Source organism: Macrotis lagotis, chromosome 6 (assembly GCF_037893015.1).
Source record: "Macrotis lagotis isolate mMagLag1 chromosome 6, bilby.v1.9.chrom.fasta, whole genome shotgun sequence".
Classification (NCBI taxonomy): Eukaryota; Metazoa; Chordata; class Mammalia; order Peramelemorphia; family Peramelidae; genus Macrotis; species Macrotis lagotis.
In genome coordinates, this window is record NC_133663.1 from 99,027,713 (window position 1) to 99,035,845 (window position 8,133).

At 33.5% G+C, this 8,133-nt stretch overlaps 1 pseudogene; it reads left to right on the forward strand.

Moving 5' to 3' along the window:
• Positions 1-1,130: 1,130 nt before the first annotated feature.
• On the forward strand, positions 1,131-1,872 carry LOC141491760 (RWD domain-containing protein 4 pseudogene; annotated as a pseudogene).
• The last annotated feature ends 6,261 nt before the right edge of the window (positions 1,873-8,133 follow it).

Sequence of the window (8,133 nt, forward strand, 5' to 3'; positions counted from 1 at the left end):
TAAGAATTCCAGAGTACAAAGAAAAATCAATGTATTTTACGAAAGAATAAACCTTTGTGGATGTATATAAAAGTTTGCATTATGATTTTTAAAATACGAATTCCTCATGATTTAGTTGAGTTCAACATTTAAAACAGAAATACCTGAATTCAAATTCTATCTTTATCTAGAGTTGACAGCGTGTAGATTGTTTAACCTGCCAGTTTTACAAGAAACTCTCTAAGGCTCTTAGTTACAGAGGAGTTGCTGGCTTGTAGTATAGAGAAAATTTCTTCTTCTGGGACATCTTTATACCATTAAAGTTAAAGGTTAGTCCTTGTGCTTCCAATGTTCAAAAAGCATATTAGTATTTTCTCACTCTTTTATCTCTTAATTGAAATAATTTTACATTGATATAAAATTGGAATCAGAGACAGTTATCTGCAACAAAATTGTCATATACAATACTGAAGTTATTTTGATGTCATGTAACTTCATTCTTTTATTTTTAGGGGAAATGTTATCAGAAGGCCACAGAGGGAAAAAGAAATACAGAGCAATCCATGACCTAGTTTGAATTCTAGATCTCTGTGATGAAAGAGGTTACTATTTGTTTCTCCCGAGGCTGTCCTGAAGCTTCTCAGGGGGTTTTCCATAAAGAGAAAAAGCCTTAGGATCCCTAAACATAACTGACACAGTTGATTCTCTTTGCAGCCAAGGCTTCTTCCCTTACTTTGACCCAAATTTCCTTCCTTTAGCTATGTCTGGATGTGAAAATTTATTGTTAGAAAATGGTTGATTTCTCACCTGATATACTTGGAGTGGGTTGATATTTTTTTCTCTAGAGATTGGGAAGTCAGAGAGGAGGTGACCATATATAAGAAAGTTACCTTGAATATAATGACACTTTTATTCTAAGTACTTTTCAATTAAATGTTTATGAAGATATATTTTGATATTGAATATAATAGGGGTCATTTAGATGTGATCTTCTCATTATGCTTTATATTTTCATATAGCAATTTTTGTGGCAATCCAATTTGATCTTCCAATCATTTCTTAGACTCTATTATTCTAAAATCCAATTCTGAACACAGAGCAGAAAACGTATTTTGTTAAAATTCATTTATAGGGGGCCAGCTTAGGCCGGGAGGGGACTAGCCTGAGGGGCGGCGAGGTGGCGGCGGGGGGCTCCGGCCTCTGGGTGCTGACCCCCGCCTTGGCCGCCTCCTCCTCCCTCCCGTAGCTTCCGTAGCAGGAGGAGGTCCCTCTGCCAGAGCCATGAGCGCCAATGAGGACCAGGAGATGGAGCTGGAAGCACTGCGTTCTATTTATGAAGGCCATGAAAGTTTCCGAGAACTAAGTCCAGTTTCATTTCAATACAGGATAGGTGAAAATGGTGATCCCAAAGCCTTCTTAATAGAAGTTTCTTGGACCGAAACATATCCACAAACAGCTCCAATCATATCTATGAATGCTTTTTTCAACAATACCATATCATCAGCTGTAAAGCAAAGTATTCTGGCTAAATTACTGGAAGAATTTGAAGTTAATCTTGGAACTGCAATGACATATACATTGTTTGAATACGCCAAGGACAATAAGGAACAGTCCATGGAGAATCATCATCCTGTTAGTTCTGTGACTTCAATAATCAATATTATTTCAGTTGAAACTCCTAACATTGCTCCGTCAAGAAGAAAGATAAAAAAGAACAGTTTTCAAAATCCCAGAAACGGAAGCTGGCAGATAAGACAGATCATAAAGGTCAACTTCCACGAGGCTGGAACTGGGTTGATGTAGTTAAGCATTTAAGCAAAACTGGTTCTAAAGATGATGAATAATGAAAGAAACTTGATACAAGAAAAGACCATCTTTTAATGCAGTAAATTGAGATCATTTTTTTCAGTACCCTTATATTGAAGTTGGCATTTTATAACACATAAGTTTTTGTATGTTTCCTAATTAATTAGATCACAAGTTCATGCAGAGATTTTATTGGTATTTCATTATTCTCACAAATTTGCCTTAAAGGAAGGTAAAACATGCCACCAAGAATGTTCAGTATTCTTTCAGGAGCCTGTTAAGCTTTATAAATGATCAAATATCAAGAAGAGTAAATAATTATATATATGCATATATATATACATATATATATATATATATATATATATGCAGTATTAATTTATACTGTTTTATTCTAGGATGTGACTTTTTTTAAGAGAATGTAAAGCCAATTAGAATAAAGCTGCTTATCAAGCATACCCTTTTTAAGTCCTCAGTGGTGGAAGAGTGAAGTTATTTGGCAACATGGTCTATGATAATAGGTTTGTCATTTTATGTCTTCATCTGTTCACTCCCTTGAATTACTGATGTTTAAATTGCTTCAAAGAAAGCTAATGGTTGAATACCACTGTAATCTTTTTTGTGTAGTTCACATCTGTATGTAGTTACTTTCCATGTTTTGTTTTTTGCAGAACTTCTCACAGATAAAGCTAAATTATATTTTTTCAATATTGATGTGTTGAGACTTTAACATGAAAAGTTTCATAATATATAAGTTAATGAAAAAATAAAACCATTCCGCCAATGCATTGGAAAGAATTTTGTACAGATGTACTCTCTTGTATTTAAAAAAGAAGTCCATACTGAATATACAGTAATGGAGTAAAAGATGCCTTAATGTGTTTTAATTTTTTTATTGTTGGAGACATTGATTCTAAGAAATTCCTATTTATCTGCCAAAAAAAAATCATTTATAAAATGAGCAAGATGATTTTATACTTGAATATATCAATTAGTTTCTGATCCATGTAGGTACAGATTATAACCTACACATGCCTTATCCTGTGAAAGTTTTGTCCAATGTTCTCCAATAAAGGTAATGTATCCAAGGTAGTATATAGAGTTTGTAATATAAGTTGCCCTCTAAACATAATACCTGGACAGGTAATACTACTTGCTGAAGTAATATATTACTATGATGATGTTTGTTTAACCACATCTATCAAATATTTTTGTTAGCAATATATTTCACCTTACTCAATCATACCATGTAGCTTTCCAATTCCCTTTTGGGTTACTATATTGTTGAGATTCTAATACAAATGGAAGAACATCAGAACACATAGAAGATTTAGGAATTGAACCTATAATTTTACAAATAAAGGAAACATGAGTAAATTTCCTCAACCAATGTAGGTTGAAGTCTTCTCTGCAGATTACAATCATAATATCTCTAACACATAAGGAGAAGTGAAATGGTTAGGGCTATTTAGCCAAAATATATGTCAGGACTCTGAAGTCAACATTTTATCCATGCCATGTTGTTTGTCAAAAAATATTGTTAAATAAATGGATCTTTGATTCAATACCGGCTTGAAATAAGCCACTGTCTGATTTTTGAAAGACCATCTAGGTTAGGGGTAGCTAGATGTTACAGTGGACAGAGTATTGACCCTGGAGTCAGGAAGAACTGTGTTCAAATCTGGTCTAAGGCACTGGACACCCACTAGCTGTGTGGTCTTGGTTAATTCACTTAACCCTCATTACCTGGCATCTAGGATCATCTCCTATTATCCTGATCCATGTCAGACCACTGGATCTAAATGGGTCTAGAGGAGAAAGTGAGACTGGTGACTTAGCACAGCAACCCCTCACTCAAATCCAATTCACAAACCTGTCATTGCCTCACCTTCCTGATACCATGACATTCTTCTAAAATGAAGGATAAAAACCAACAAACAGCAACAACAATGCCCTAAACTTTTCCTTTTCCCATTTTGAATCCAGTTCATTCTCTCCTTTCAGTTTGTAAGTACCCTGCCTAGCTTGAGGTTTATGGGGTGCAGGGAAGACTAGTACCTCTGGTTTGAGAGTGGTCAAGCTCTTGTCTTTTTATTTGATTCCTTTTTTGTATTTTCATCCATTTGTACATGTATATTTCTAAGTCACAAAATTCCCCTCTACCCTTCCCACCTCCCTTCCCTCAGTAGAGAACAATCAGGTTAGCATTTTACAAACATATTTTGTTAAACATATTTACAGATTAGTAATTTTTGGCATGAGAAATTAGAATTAAAGGAAAGAGATTCTTAAGAGATAATTTTTATAAAGCATAGATGAGATTCGGTAGGGGTAGTTTTTTTCTGTGGTTTTTTTTTTGCTTTGTTTTGTTTTTCTTCTTCGAATGATTTCAAATAATCTAATTGTCTGACAAATTTATGCCACCATCTTGGTAAGGAGACAAATTACACATTATCTAAGATGATTTCTGGGTTCCTTTAGTCTCCCCTTTGGGTTGGCTGATTCACTTCCTCCAACATTAGGAATGATGATATTAGTATATTGTTGATATATATGTTCTTTTATTCACTTCAGTTCTCTGTATTGGCAGATTGTTTAGCAATTCTTTCAAGTCACATAAAATAATTTTAGTCTAATATTGGTTCATATGAAGAGGAATGTCACCAGATAAAGGGGTAAAAACCTAATAACATGCCTGTGGTGATTGAAAGAATTTCAGAGATTGACTGAAAAATAGAAGACTTTCTTCAATAGCAGGAGTATTCATGTATAAAAAGGATATGTAGTTATGTGATTATATTTTTTAATTTAAAGTTATTTTTCCCTGTGATTTCCAGAACACTTTCTCAACTCTTTCTCCTCTTTTTTTGCCATACAGTATTTACTATTTATGAAGATAGATTTGCAATTTTATCTAAGTACCTCCATCTATTTTTCACTTTTTTAGTTTATTCTTTGGTGTTTTCTTACATCATTAAATGGAAGGTGAGGTTTATGCAGAATACCATTTCTGTTGCTTCAAGGAAACAGTACCTACATTTCTTTTTTTTGCATTTAATAAGTATTTTATTTTTCAAATTACATGTAAAGATAATTTTCAGACTTCATTTTTGTAATAAGTTTGAATTCCAAATTTTTCTTCCTCCTGCCCTTTCCTCCACCCTCCTCAAGAAAGCAAGCATGACTATACAAAAATTGTCCTTTCTTCATACTCAAGAGCCATCTTAAGTGATATGATAATATGATATAGCTTTTTTATGTACAATCATGTTAAACATATTTCCACATTAGTCATGTTGTGAAAGAAGAAAAGAAAGCAAAAGGGAAAAATCACAAAAAAGAAAGAAAAGAAAAGAAGTGAAAATCATTTGCTTCAAGGTGCTTCTAGACTTCATAGTTGTTTCTTTGGATGTGATTAGTATTTTCCATCATGAGTATTTTGGAATTGCCTTGGATAATTGTATTGCTGAGAAGAGCTAAGTCTATCATATTTGATTATAGCACAATATTGCTGTTATTGTGTACAATGTTATCTAGGTTCTGTTCACTTTACTCAGCATCAGTTCATGTAAGATTTTCCAGGTTATTCTTAAATTAATTTGCTCATTATTTCTTGTAGAACAAGAACAATTTATTCATTCTTTTCAATTAATCTATTAATTTATTTTTCCAACTGCATGTATATCACTTTTATGGTGTTTTCTCCCACTCTCTTTTCCTTTCCCCTTCTCCCTGACAAAGAGCAATGTAATATAGATTTTGTATATATAACTATGGTAAATATATATTATAATTGCTTGTTGTGAGAGAAGAATCAGAACAAAAAAGAAAAAAAATGAGAGGGGAAAAGTAAAACAGAAAACAAATTTGAAAATTGAAATAGCAAACTTTGGTCCATTTTCAGACCCCATAGTTCTTTCTCTGGATGTGGATCATAAGTCCTTCAGAATTGTCAAACTGTCTATGATTACAGTACTGCTAGATAAGCAAGTATATAATAGTTGATCATCACACAATATTGCTGTTAAGGTGTACAGTGTTCTTCTGCTCACTTCAGTTAGCATCAGTTCATGCAAGTTTTTCTATACTTTTCTGATGTTTTGCCCCTTATGATTTCTTATAGAATAATACTCTATCACATTCACATGCCACAATTTTTCAATCATTCCTCAATTGATTGGCATCCCCTCAATTTCCAATTCTTTGTGACTACAAAAAGAACTGCTATGAATATTTTAGTTGTGAGGTTTTTTCAGTTTTTTTATATTTTTGAAATCCAGACCTAGTAGTGGTATTATTTCTGAATCAAAGTATATGCACAGTTTTATTGTCCTTTCAAGATAAGAACAATGGTATTCTATTTTGTTCATTTTGTTCATTCATTCCTTAATTGAAAGGACTCTCTTAATTTCTAATTCTTAGGTACCAAAAAAAGAGCTGTTATAAATATTTTTGTATATATGAATTTTCAGCACCACCATTTTTCATTTCTTTGGGATATAGACTTAATAGTGGCATTGTTGAATTAAAGGATATGAACAGTTTCATAGACCTTTGGGAATAAGTTCAAATTGTTTTCTGGAATGGTTAGATCAGCTCACAATTTCACCAACAGTAGTGAAAGTTCCAGTGTTCCCAGTAGGTGTAAGATGGTACCTCAGGGTTGTTTTAATTTGCATTTCTCTAGTTAATAATGATTTAGAGCATTTTTACATAAAGATTGATATCTTTAATTTCTTCACCTAAAAACTGCCTGTTCATCATTTATTTTATTTGAAATCTTCCTGGTAGCAAAGTTATATTTCACAATTATCTACAGTGTATATATTAAATAAGAGGTAGCTGTATATCACACTAGATAGAGAGCTGTAAGAGTCAGAATAAGGAGAACCTGGGTTTCACTTCTAACACCCACACACCCCACCTAGACACACACACACACACACACACACACACACACACACACACACACACACAAACACATCTACAATTCTGAAAAAGTGAGAATGTCATTTAACCTCTAAGTAATATATAAAACTCTCTAATTTTATCTCAGAAGAATTGACTAGCATTCACTGGTAAAGGACATCCTAAATCTGAGTTCCCAATTTCAGTGGAATCACTGATCTAGTTCATACCCCATCCCTATACATAATGTATTAAATATATATAAAGAATCACAATTTATAACCAAACAATTTCTTACCTATATTTCTAAATAGGAAGCACAAAATACCTCTTACTTCCATGTCACTGATTTGTGATTTCTTGATTATGTCTATTTCTTTATTTAATTAGCCAATTGGCTAACAAACATTTTATTCAAAGGTTCAATCACCCTACTAACCTCAAGGAATATTTAGAAAGGCAAAAATCTGAAGACAGTCCCTGTCCTCACAAAGCACTAATAGACCTAAAATGATGTATATTCAAAATTTAGATAGTATTAAATAAAAAAATCTCAAATTGAAGACATTTGCAATAGAAAGAACTGAAGGTGGAATTTGACCTGAAATGTAAAGAAAACCAGGGAAGCCAGGAGTTATAAAGAACAAGTGCATTCTTGGCACAAAGGGCAATCAATAAAAAGGCATGGAGTATAGAGGTGGATTCTCATGAGTGAGGAGTAGGAAAAAAAGTTCAGTATCACTGGATCATCGGGGAGATAAGAGGGAGTAGATAAAAAAAAACAAAAATCCAAAAAGGTAGAAAAAGACAGGTTATGGAGCATTTAAAGACCAGAAAAATTTGTATTTAATACATAGTCTCAACAATCAACTTATCAGTACCTTCCAGGAAAGCAAGAGAGCACCCTGGATGCTCTCTAGGCACCTTGGATGCGATATTTTGTGGTGCTTCCTTCTTGCATCACCTGCAGTGTCCTAAAACTACACTTCCACAGCAGTTGTCTCATCTGCCCTTTCTCTTTTAGTGACCTATACCTATTTTCAGCTACATACTTTACACTCTGAGACAACCATGTACCTGAACCCCTAGAATGATGATAATCTGCCTCAAACTCATTTCTCAATAATTAACATAGTTTTACCCCCATTAAATCCTAAACAACTCAGCAATTCTGAACCCCTAGTTGTGAACATTCAAAATTAATTCTTTAATCCCATTCCTAACTGCTTCCTTATTCCCTTTCTCCTCATCTTCTCACCTCCCTCATTGCCGCCATAATAAAATGACTTCTGCCATCACTGTATTCTCTAGAATTTCTGTTATTATTTTTCTTTTTTGCTCCTTCCATTTTCTTAGATTCACTGAGACCTTGCCTCCCAATGATGCGTTTCCTTTGCCACTCTTTCTAGGATTGATTGTACTTTCACTTATACCCCTAAC